Source organism: Papaver somniferum, unplaced genomic scaffold, assembly GCF_003573695.1.
Source record: "Papaver somniferum cultivar HN1 unplaced genomic scaffold, ASM357369v1 unplaced-scaffold_103, whole genome shotgun sequence".
Lineage (NCBI taxonomy): Eukaryota > Viridiplantae > Streptophyta > Magnoliopsida > Ranunculales > Papaveraceae > Papaver > Papaver somniferum.
In genome coordinates this window covers 1,036,446-1,049,688 of record NW_020619159.1, presented here as the reverse complement: position 1 = coordinate 1,049,688, position 13,243 = coordinate 1,036,446, and the positions used below count along the sequence as shown (strand labels likewise).

Below are 13,243 nucleotides of genomic sequence, written 5' to 3'. Positions count from 1 at the left end.
AGAAGATAAACACAATTAATGCGAAAAGACGTGAGCGGTTGAAAAATAGCGGTTATAGAAGACGTGTCAAGAAACAGATGGGAGAAAGGATACATGTGATAAATGCAGAATATGAAATGATGGATAACTGCGGCATTTCTCACATCGTTCTCTACTTCGCAGAGAAGATATGAGAAGAGGCAAGATGTAGGATCAGAATCTCGCAGCAATAATGTCTCAGCGAAATTATTAACAACACAACACGACAGTGTCGCATAACAATTTCAGAAACGACATAGTAAACGACATCAGCCAAATCATGAGAAAAGTGTGGCGATCCTGCGAAAATAAGGAAGTTTTGCAAGATTGGTATTTGTAAGGTTGCGATAATGTCGCAAGTCATATCCGAAAATAAAGGACAGATTAGTTGTCATCCACTATGTATTTTCCTATAAATAGTCATTCAGTTGTAAAGAAAAAGGGAGAGATCTTTTTTGAGTGAGAAACAAGTAAATAAGAGAGAGAAAATCTAGAGCAGTGGTTATTCTTGATTCCTTTATCTTTTCTTGTAAGATTGTTCAAAGATTCATCAATAAAATTAAGATTGTAAATCCAAAAATGAGTTGAATGTTAATGAAATCTTGTGAGGGGTGTAGTGTAGGATTTCCTGCAACTACACATACATTTTGCTTTTGCTTAACAAAATTTCGGTACAATTAATATATATTCCGTTATGTGTGTATGGATGTGTATGTGTGTGATTCAATTGTTTCCGGTTAAGAAAAAATGTGTCACTTTATTTGGCTTATTGTTTGGTATCTTCTTTATTGTTTGATATCAAGTGTTTTTGCTTAACGAAATTTCGGTGCAATTGCGGCGCTATAATATCCATGATTCATAAAGGGGTATACCAGTTCTACTAAGTGCTGATACCATTTCATATACGACAAAAAGATCCCACCGATCCTGGCCGTTGGATCGATGAAATGGTATCAACACTTAGTAGGACTGGTATCCCCCTTTATAAATCGTGATAATATCTATGTTTGTTTCAATTGCTTCCGGTTAAGAAAATAATTGTGCAAGTCAATTTATTTTGGTTTGTATGTATTGTTTATGGCTTAACGAGTCCAATTCGATTTCGGATAAGCGAAACTAAGTTAATTCTGATTTTAGTTAAACTTATCAAATTGAAGGATTCGGTTATTCAAGTCTAATCGAATGCCTTGAAAAGAAATACTAGTTAACTAACCTAGTACTTGTCTTGTATAAAGTGAAAGGTTTATGTTATTGTTTGAATAATTAGAACCTGATGAGAAAAATAAAGTTAATTCGACCACAACAAGCCTATTTTATCTAGCAAACAAAAAGCATGATGGCTCCACTTAGATTGTTTCTAGACCAGCTTCTAATCCTTCGAAAGGGAATTCGTTACAATTTGAGCAAACCCCTCTGGAATCAATCCGAGTCAAAGTAAGTTGAATAGAGGCGAGGGAAGCTGCGTAGAGCTTTGATACCCAAGGCCTCACCGCATTACAAGGCGGCGCAGTCACGCATTCAACTCACAGAAACCATCATGAACTTCGAAGTATGCTTAAAAGAGTAATCAATATTTTTCGAATGACTTTCCTATTAAGCTCGTTACCCTATCGGTCTCGTTCTAGTCCAAATTTTAAGGCTTAGGTTCGCGTAGGTTATGTGTTCCTAAGGCGGGCAAGAAGGAAACGGTGATGAATCCGAGTCCTTATCTTGATTTGGCCAGGCCTTGCCCTTTACTGGAAAGTTAAATCCGATTTCAGGTCCTCAACATATATGCATACAAAATCATCCAGTAAACCCGCTGACAGGGGATTCACGGGTGTTTAGAGTTCTTACCTCCCGTTCCAGACGGGGAATGAACCGTTGAAGTCGACTCGGGCCACAACTCCAATGTCGTGTACGAACCCGAGGGGCCGAGGCGATATTGTAATCGCCGTCCTTCCCTGTGCAGTTTATATTTGAAACTACCCTTCCGTAGGGTCTAAAAAAAATTAATGTCCAATGTCCAAAAATAAATTCCAAAAAGAAAAAAGGTCCAAAAATAAAAATATTACAAAAATATAGCCCTAATTACAATTTCTAAAAAAAAATAATATACAAAATCTTCTTCTTCTTCACTCCTTTTGGATTTCTCTTTTCTTTCCTTTTTGGGATTTTCTTTTCAGCACTTTTTTTTTTCTTTAGCTTAGCTCCAAATCTGAAAGCAAACAAAAATACCCAAAACGCGTAAAAAAGAACAAATAAAACCTAAAAACAAATCTATAAACAAATTCGCGTCGGCGACGCCAAAAATTGATGGTATTTTTCAATTGAGTTGTGGTAAGATGATTCGTTCACTCAGATTTGTTGAGAATTTGTTTTAAGACTTAATAAAGAAAATAAGGAAAAATATATATACACAATTTGTCACAAGATGAAGAGACACTGAGACGCGGGATTCCACTACTTTTCATATTGTTATGGTTCAGTCATTAACTCTAGACAATATAGCTCAAACAAAAGAAGTTGTGACTCTAGTTCTTTGCCAAAAATAGATTTCGTAAAATATTATTTGTAAGTTAAAAGCATGACGCATCCAAAGTATTTAGAACTAAGCATGCGACATCTAACAAAATAACAAATAATTAACAGAAATCATAAAGCAATTAAATCTATGCAAAAAGTCAATAAAAGAACTAATTCATTTACCACAATAATGAAAAGTTGTTTCCTCCGTTGTCCCAGTGATAGGGTTTAGCTCATCATGTTGTTGGAAACACGCTCGAAATTCATTATTATTGCTCAAAAATGGTTTACAAATGATGAAAAGGGAGAAATATAATGAAAATCGGGTTTGTAACAATTATATGTGTTACAAACCAGAACGACCCACAATATGTGTCACTGATACTGTAGCTAATAAGTCTGCCTCTGATGTACGACCCTCGCCTGTGAGTCGCAAACTCTGTAGAAAAACGTCTCTCTTTGCTGGTCCGTTTTCGTGTTCTTCAGTATTTTTCTGCTGCTGCTGCAGATTTCTCTGCAGCTTGATTTTTCGACTCCGTGGTGCTCTATTCTATCCCCTAACTCCCATCCCCCCTCTCTGGTGCCCGAGAACCTATTTTATACTCAACAGGGTCATCCAATCTCTGCATTAACTCCGGAAATCTCTTCATAACTCTCCAGTGAAAAAAATATTCTCAGGAATATTTTCTTCCCTATTTTACCTCCTCACGCGTTGATTCTCTGCCAGCACACTCTGAACAGGTCAATACACGTTCCAGAATGTTGATCGAGTCATCAGAACATGCTCAAAATCTTCAAAACCCGTGAAATATTCTTCCCGAGAAAGTGTTGCTCTGTTTACTTCTACGCGAGAATCCAGCCAATTTTAATCGATTAAATCACTCATGATAGTTTTGTTGGGAAATATCACAACTACCCAACAAATTTCAGCCCTTTAGTCTACCTAGAACTCCTTCAAACTTCGATCGAAAATCACACAATTCTGTTCTTCATTTTCACGCCAATATGAAATTTTGAATTTGTTAAAGAAGGTCACCCCTTATCCAGTGGTCTCCCCTTAGCCATTGTTGGAGTCCGAATAACATATGTCCTCCGGGGTGCCTTTAACAACTTTTTGAGCCGAATTTTCCATCAATATTTATTTCCAAAAAATACCTACAAACACACAAAACACCATAATAAGGAAAAAAACAAGTACTAACAATACGAAACATTGAGGACAAATTGACACATAAATGCGTCTATCACTTCTTCGCTTGTGTTATCCTCCGGTTATTTTCGTACAAGAGTTTGTGTTATGCTCTGGTTATTATCGTCCAAGAAGTCACACAGTTAAATAGAAGGCGTAGTCGTTGGGAGTTTGGGTGATAGCGGAGGAGTTTGTTCAATAAAATTGTTTTCTTTGTAAATTGATTCGATAGACCTTCCAGGGTCAATCGGATTTTTACCTATAATTGATCGAATCCAATTTTTCCGGCTGTGTTTTTTCGGTGGGGTGTTTGTATTTGGTGACTGATCACTCCGGTCGTTTGATTGGGTCCATTAATTTCTCTGGTATCCAATGGTATGTTTTGATTATAATTGTTTGGTCTGTTTAAGTCTTGTGTCTGGTTCAATTAACGATATGGATAGACCTTGATTAGTTTAGTGATTCCTATTGATACTTTGTGTTTTCCAAATTTAAATGTGGTAATTACATAATTGTCCCTCCTTATCATGGGTTTCACAAATACCCTTATGAGACAATAAAAATACCCCTCTCCATCTATAGGCCCATCATGGTCCATTAATAACTTTTTTGTTTCCATATTTACCCACCTCAACAAAATCACTTTCATTATTTTATTTCCAGATCTGATTCTTTTCTATCTATCTACCTCCTCCGCCATCACCAAAGCTGCAACCTCTTCACTTCTCCATCGTTGCTACCTGAGTACCACCATCATCTCTTACGCCACCACCGCAACCAACACCATTAGCGCCACCATCTCTATCGTCACAACCATCACCATATTTTCTTTACTTCCTAATCAATTAATTAGATCGATTTTCACCCAAGTCAGTTTCTTCCGCCGTGAGTAAATTAAATCCACCATCTGCACCGCCACCTCCTAAATTGATTGTAGATTGATTTTCCACTTTTTTAGCTGCAGAAATTCAATATGGTGACGAATCGCCGAGAACCTAATTTTCAAATCCTAATCTTGGTCATTAAAAACATCAGATTCATTCCGATTTCAGTTGATTTCAGTTTGAAGAACCAAAAATCGATGATAACGATGTGTATCGATTGGGAAGAGACGATGAAAATCTTCATCAATAAGTGGATCTGAAGATTCAATCATCATAAACAAATTAAAAGATAAGTTTGATCTCTTACTGTCATTCTAAGTAGTAGCCTAAATTTGATCTTGGTTTTGATTTTTTTGGTGTTGATTCAACATGATTTCTTGTTTATTTCGATTTTAATTGAGCTCTTAATTGTAATTCATTTCTGAAACAAGAAAATGAGTTTGTTTGTACTAGTGAGGTTGGTGGTGCTGATGGTGATAAAAGCATTGGGTATTAGTGTTGTTGTTGTTATGGTGGTGGAAGGTGTTGTTACAGCGGTGGTGGTATATGTTTGTTGCATTGTAGGTGATGGTGGTGGTTTTTATTGTAGTAGTGAGGGTGGCGGCGTATTTTTTAAGGGATCAACTACTGTTGTTGACACCACTTATGGGATCAACTCCTTTTATTGACACCATTTTTATGGGATCAACTACTATTGTTGACTCCATTTATGAATCAATTCATATTGTTGACATCATTAGTATAGTCATGCTTGTAGTCTAAATCATGTTTGTTAAAAAAATTAGATACTTTATAGTACGAGTACAGAAAATGCTCTTTATATTGTGTATTGCCTCTCTTACATCAACATTATAAAGACTAGTGTGCTTATGGATTTCGTTTTTTCGTGGTTTTTGAAAGTGTTAGTTGATGGGTATGGTACTGGTGGTTGTGAAGGTGATGGTGGTGGCTCTTGTTTGGATGGTGAAATCAACAATGGAGATCGCCTTATTTTGCAACTATTTTGGCTTCAGGAGCAGATTTGGGAACTACTACATTGGGGATTATGTATGTATTAGGTACTAAAATCACCAACAATGCATGATATTAATAATTTATGGGATCAACTGCTACTGTTGATACCATTTTTATGGGATCAACTATTGTTGTTGATTCAATAAATGGGATCAACTCCTGTTGTTTACTCCATTTTTATGGGATCAACTACTGTTGTTGACAGCATTTCCTTGCATTAGTATAATTATGCCTGTAGTTTAAAAGCTTTGATTTTTATAGATGTAAATTCTTCAAAATGTTGAATTTGTGGTGCAATGGTAGCATGACTGATTCCACGTCAGATGATGCGTGTTCGACTCACGCCAAATTCACTCATTCATATATGTCATTGTGTATCAAACTTTGGTTGTTGCAGGCTATAGATGGTTGTTCCAGAGGTTATATTTTGCAATTGTCAGATAACGATTTGGATTTGAGATTTTTGATCCACTGCTCTAGCACGAAAGGGCTTAACGATTAGGTTTCATACTTGTTGGGTGTTTCTTTTTTTTATGCTTTTTTGGGTTGGAGTTGTTTTGTTTTGAAACGACATACACTGTGATTTATTTTTATGAATGTTATTCTTGTGTTTCTTAAGGATATGTCAGTTTGCAGGTTCCAGGTTTATTGGTTTTTACAGGAAACATACTTATATAAATATGTTGATCTCATTTTTTGTGGATCAACTTCCATTGTTGATCCCACTTAAAGGGATCAACTTTTGTTGCTGACCCATTCACTGGGATCAACTTTGATTGTTGACACAATAAAAGAAATAGAATATGTATTAGTAAAGTTATTTTTGAACTTTTATATTTTGGATCAACTTCGGTTGTTGACGCCAAGTTTTGATGGCGGCGGTGGTGGTGACGGCGGCGGTGGTGACGGTTGTGGCAGAAACAGCGGCGGCGGCGGCAGCGGTGACAAAAATGATAATGGTGGTGGTGGTGGTGAAATATTAGTGGCGATGGTGAAATATTAGTGGTGGTTGTAGTTAGTAAGTGGTGGTGGTGGATTGGTGGTGGTGGAGGTGCTGGTAGTGGTGGAATGGTGGTGGTGGTAGTGGCTGTGAAATAAGAAAAAAAATTGTTAGTGGATAAGGATAAGGTTTGTAAATGAAAATAATTATAAGTGAGGGTATTAAGGTAATCTATTTATTAATGGATAAGGTTGTTAAATGATAGGGGTATCTATAATACAAAACAGAAGGGGTTCTTGAGCCACTGACGGACGGATAACATTTTCAGAGAAAAATGGATGATCCGACCATCCCAGTCTCATCCCATCCATTTATATCTAACGGATGTAAGAGTTGTAACCTACTTCCATTATGGCTATATGCATTTATAACCATCATAATTAATTCCACACTAATTTAAAAAAAATGTCCCACCAAAAAAATAAAGTGGACAATTAAATGTTGAAATCATGTAGCCTTGGACGGTCAGATAACATTTTGAGATTGAAATGTTGCATCCGACCATGTCAGTCTCATCCTAGCCAAAAACATCCGATAGACATAAGAGTTGTAACCTCTTTTTATTACAAATATGTATATTGATTGAATTCCTTCATAATTAGGATAATAAAATAAAAATTAAATGTAAAAAATTAATTAAGACCATTATATTTGCAGTTGCGAACATGTGCACCTTACACGGCTATGGCCTCAGCATCTTGGCCTTCATCACCTTGGGCGAACTCAGTGAAGATACGAGAGTCTTTTTTGAAAAGACTCAAGAATTGCTTAGCGAGTCATGATGTCAATGTTAGAGTATAAGAATAACTTAAAAAAATTATTAATATAAAAAATAGAATAATTCAATTTTTATTTGGAAACCGGTTAAATATGATAAGGCATCATCAACAAATTTTTTGAATACTAGCGTGTACGAATGTTAATTCAAATAGAGTCGAATGTTAACAATGGTGTAAACTAATCATAATTTTAAAACACATCAGTCTCATGTCGTGTCGTTACGGCACGGGTTGTTTTTAATATTTATTGTTATACAAGAGTATATGTGTTGGGTGTCAAAACTAGGGGTATTTAATTTATATACCCCTAATAAAAAAAGGAAATTCATTTAATCTTTGGTTCCAAACTTACCCTCTCTATACAGTACTGGATCTAATGTTATTCTTTGCCGACTGCAAATCGTTTTCTTTTCTTCCCTTTCTTCTCTTTATCCTCCTCTCCGAACTAGCACCACCATCTTCATCGTCGCCGCCACCACCACCTTTAATCCTCCACCACGTCCTAGACCACCACCTCCTATACTTCCACCAAATTAATCCACCACCACCTCTTAAATTTATTGATGAATGATCAGGAAACTAGTTCCCAAAACTGAGATCTCGATTATTAGAAACATATTCATTTGGATTTCAACTGGACTTTGCTTGAAGAACCTAAAATTGGGGATAACATTATTAGTTCGTAGAGAGTTTCTGCGTCGATTGGGAAGATTCAATCATCAAAATCGAAGAAAAAGATAAGTTTTATCTCTTGCGATTATAAATCTTTGCATTGTTTAATTGAAGTTTGGTTGCTACTTTGTTTTTGTTCATGGATCTATGGATACAAATGGAGTTGCTAATCTTCAAGAAGAAATTAAGAGATTAGTGAGCAGTGATGAATGACTAAACGTTTCCCGATCGGTGTTGATTATTGAATTACCATATTCAGTGACCAAAAATCTTTTAATGACCTTATATTGTGTGTGTATGAGCCTTTCTTATTTGGTATATTTTTCCCTGTCTAATTGATTAAGATTTGATCATAACAAAAATTGATTTGGTGCTATGATTGTAAAAATTCTTCATCCTGAATTGTCAATGGCATGACAAACTCTTTTTACCTAGATAATATGAGCAATATTTCTCTATGAATGTTATCATTAATCGCTTTGAATTAATTTTACTTTTTTTGGGGTTTTTTTATGTATCAGATTTTGTTAAGTATTTCATGAGATTGGTTTAATGACTGTTAAATTTCCTTGTAAGAATGGTAACTTGCATGATAGACTCAATCTACCTGAAGCCCAAATGTGGGTTTGCTGTTTCATTGGGTATTGTAGTATCTTGTGACTTAATTCATTTGCATTCATGTACACAGCTCATTTAATATGTACGTGACATGAATATGTATTAGTAATAGCACATGAATATGTACTAGTAATAGCACATGATATGTATCTAGTAATTCGAAGCAGGTTAAAGACAAAATCAACTAAACGGGGAAGTCGTGTAATTGTTCCATTTTGATTTGGATGCTCAATGTTGCGTGTTTGGCATGTTATGCAGCAGTAAGACACCATTTCGTATTATCATGCGGCTTACACTGGCCTGGAATTTGAAAGTGAATGTATTTAAAATTCATATTGATCTTTGCTTTGACTTTTGTTCCAGTGAGAACAATACAGGCAGTGGTGCAGCTGTTTGAAAATGCATTGGATCTGTTCGAAGATGATCCTTCAATTCAATGTATGTAAGTATTGTTTCCATTTTTCAGTCACCGTGTTATCCAGTGGCATTATATTCTTCATCGTTGTATTTATGGTGCTTTTTCTTTAAGTTGCTACTTTGTTAGTTGGATTATTTTCCACTTCTTTTAGTTATACTCTCTTGATTCATTTTCTTAATTCGGTAATTCTATTTGCTTGAATAGTGTGAAATTGAACTCTAAATTGAACTTTATTAATCATACTCATTGATTTCAGTACATCAAATTTTGGATCAATTTTAGTTGTTGACACAAGATTTGGCGGGGTTGCAGTGAAGTGGTGATATATTTGTTTTGTTGTAATTTGGAATAAACAAATATATTATGTGAATAAGGGCGTTAAGGGTAATTTATATTTACATAGATAAGGTTTTTGAATGATAGGGATATATTTGGCCGACTGTTAAGGGGGAGTGCGACTTTGTGCACACCACTAAACCAGGGGTGCACATTCCTCCTCTTATTATTGGTTCAACTGGTCCATATTTGACCATGGTAATTGTTTTGTTTATTAAAAATTACGACCCAACTTCTCTCCTCTCTCTCTATTAAACCGTTTTTCCCTTCTCACTCTATCAGTTTTTTCTTTTTCCTTTTTAACTTTGAGAAGATCAAATAAACTATCTACTATATCCAAAATATATTAGTTTCTCTGCGTGATACGAAAACGACCTGCAACTTGCTTATTAGTTTTACGATTGCGAGAAGAACCAAGTTCATAAACCGACCATCAAACCAGTTACTACTTGAACCATTATTGCCTTCATCGACATTATGTTATTAGTTTCATCACCATTCTTTTTCTCCCACTGTCGCCACTTCTAATATTAGTTTGGTTATGTTCTTCCGCCACTTCTCCTCCAAAATGATTTTAAGCTATCATTCTTGAGTGTCAATGATGGGTTGCCCTTTCAATTTTGTTTATTGATATGTGATAGATCTCATTATCAAAAATGTACCCTCAGAAAACAACAACTTGAATAACATAAGAAACTAGAGATTCCGGTTTCAAAGAAATTATCTGTCGTTGATCATTGGGCCGAGCGAAGCGAGGGAGGACCTTATATGGCCACTTTTTGGTCAAACGTAAGTGATTAATTTACACAAAAAGATTGAAAATGATCCATGATGAAAACCAAGAATGCCCCTCCATGTTTCCATTTCTCACTAAAACTAGCGTAAATACAACACAAAATGAAGGTTAATCGCGTAAATTTGGTGGGAAGAAAAAAGGGCACAGAGGTTGGAAATGTTTTAATTGTTGAGGGACATTTTAGTAAAACCAGAGGTAAAGTGACCTAAAGGTTGTAGGATCAAATCCCGACCACCTCCTTCTTTTCTTTTTCCTTCTTCGTTCTTCTTTCTTCTTCAGCCATGAAACCGAGAGTGGAGATCGAGACGGAGAAGATTAATCAAAGATGATTGAAGATAGAAATGATTGAGGATAGAAATTGAGAATGATTCCAAGTAAAAGATGTGAATGCTGCCATCGATTAACAACGGGAAGAATGAGAATGGTCGTTGTTGTTTGAAGTGAAGAGTTAGGGTTTTGCAGCGGAATTCGAAATTAATTGAAGAATTAAATCCAAGGTCTGAGAATTTGAAATGGGTAACTTACAATAACAATGAATTGGATTTAGATCGATATCATTGGTTATACGTACGACACTCTCAGTTCTACATTACTTTGGAATTCATTGTTTTTACCTAGACGTCTTTGCTTTGTGTTTGTACCCTATTAAAACAATGTACGTGCGTACCGCACAAGCTATTTGATATTGGCCTAATACGGTTTATTGTGGAAACCGGTGGGTTTATTGAGGAAATCCACATGGCTTATTATGGAAGCCCAATAAGGTTTATTGTGGAAACCGGTGGGTTTATTGAGGAAACCCACATGGCTTATTATGGAAGCCCAGTCTAGCTTATTATAGAAGCCCAAATGACTTATTGTAGAAGTCATTTTGAGATAGACACAAATCTTGGAAGATAGACAAGGATCTTCCAAGATAGATACAAATCTTGAAGAGATAGACATGAATCTTTCAAGATAAATACAAATGTTGTGGGGATATACACAAATCTTGTGAAGATAATAAGGATCTTCCAAGATAAACTCAAATCTTGTGAAGATAAACTCAAATCTTGATAAGATATATAAGGATCTTTCAAGATAGATAAGAATCTTAAAGGATAAGTACAAATCTTGGTAGTTATTCTGGATAACTACAAATATAGGGTTATTATGGAACCAAATTAGGGTTTTGGGCCTATAAATAGAGGCTAAAATCCAACTCAAAAGGTACACATTTTCTATTCCTTTTCTCCACAACTACTTGCTTAGAACTCTTGTTGATTTTAGCATCGGAGCGTCTTTGTAGGTACCCCCACCACTTTCCATCAACAATTTATTGGAGAAAATAATCAACAGCGGCGATTTGATCATCATATACACATCTTGAAGATTGTTGGGGTGATTAATTTTTGCACCAACATCTTTTGGCGCCGACTAAGGGGAACTACGAATAAAGATCGTGTTCTCCGAGTGAAAGAAATTGTTCCCAAACGATTTTTTAAACTAGGGTTTCAAAATCATTGTGAGCAAAAAGTTGCAGAACATTTCTGAACTTTCTCAAAAAAATTGCAGGAAGTTTCTGAACCTTTTCAGGAAGTTGCAGAAGATCCCGAGTTGCAGAAAGTTTCTGAACTTTTCAGAATGTTGCGAAATATCTAGAGTTGCAAAAAGTTTCTGAATCTTTTCAGAAAGTTGCGGAACATCCAGAGTTGCAGAAAATTTCTGAATTTTTCAGAAAGTTGCGGAAGATCCAGAGTTGCAGAAAGTTTCTGACCTTTTCAGAAAGTCGCGGAAGATCCAGAGTTGCGGAAAGTTTTTGAACTTTTCAGGAAGTTGCGAAAGATCCAGAGTTGCAGAAAGTTTCTGAACCTTTTCAAAAAGTTGCGGAAGATCTAAAGTTGCAGAAAGTTTCTGAACTTTTCCAAGAGTTGTAGACGATCCAAAAAAGTTGTTAAAAAGAATAACTTATGGATTCTACAAGAGCAAATCAACTTGAGATGGACGTTGATGCACCTACCGGAAATCCTTCAGGTCAACATGCTAACAATCGAACTTTAAGGAGCGTTGTCGTCCATACTCATCAAGACGAAAGGGACGGAATGGAAACATCGGTTTCATCAACAGCATCAGCCGGTCTTCCTGTGAGATCCACTCCAAGTCTCAGGGGAAACAATATTCACTTACATATATCGCCTCCCCGGACCATTAGCGAGAACCTCAATCGTCAAAGAGGGACTCAAGGTCAACACCCAAGCATCCAACAACATCGTCAAGAGGACATCGCTAATAGAGGAGTGCGGGCTAACCCACAGCCTGTGTAAGCTTACAACCCACCAGTTATGCAAGCTAACAATCCGCAGGTGACTCCTATCGACTTGATGTTGCGTAAGCGTTTCCAGGAATTGGAAAGGGAAAACAAGCGACTCAAGGTTGCATTGGAGAAAAGAAAGGAGCTTGAAGAAGCAACTATTCCACATTCCGAAAGTGACAGGTCAAACCGTCGTGCTCATCGAGAACGATACGACCCACGCAGAGGGGACGAAGTTCTTGACGATCGTCGGCTCAGTCGAAGTGATGCAAGAAGAAGCGAGGATGTCAGGAACGTTTATCAAAGTCGCGAGCACCATGATGACGATTATTATGATCGTTATGTGCCCGATGATGATCATTATTACACGGCCGAGCAAGATAGGCGAACCAGATCAAGTCGCAAGAAACATAGACAAAGGGATGATCATATCAATGATGATCACTCGAAGAGGTCTAGACGTGATAAAGACCTTTCTAAAAAGAGAAAGGAGTCTGTTAGGAATGAGAGGATTCGCAGAGAAACTGAGGGACACTCGGTGAGAGGCGAAGAACTCAGCAAAAGAAGGCTTAGTAAAATGATTGGTGAGCTGTTAGCCCAAAAGCAATCCAAAGATGAAGAGCAACAAATTTTGTCAATGAAAAAATCAATGGACTCCCCATTGAAATGATAAGGCACTTCCGCCCACCCTCGAATTTCAACCAGCCTAAATTCAAGGAGTTTT

At 36.5% G+C, this 13,243-nt stretch overlaps 1 long non-coding RNA gene and 1 other non-coding gene across 3 annotated transcripts; both read left to right on the top strand.

Annotated features, from left to right (window-relative positions):
- The first annotated feature begins 7,740 nt into the window (after window positions 1-7,740).
- On the top strand, window positions 7,741-9,499 carry LOC113327538. Of its 2 annotated transcripts, none has more exons than XR_003348989.1 (2): window positions 7,741-9,117; window positions 9,354-9,499. It is a non-coding gene; the product is annotated as an uncharacterized LOC113327538 (long non-coding RNA). The 2 variants fall into 2 exon arrangements; XR_003348988.1 differs by having other exon boundaries at window positions 7,741-9,121.
- On the top strand, window positions 8,428-8,511 carry LOC113327563. The gene has a single exon (XR_003349024.1). It is a non-coding gene; the product is annotated as a small nucleolar RNA snoR8a (small nucleolar RNA).
- Window positions 9,500-13,243: the final 3,744 nt, after the last annotated feature.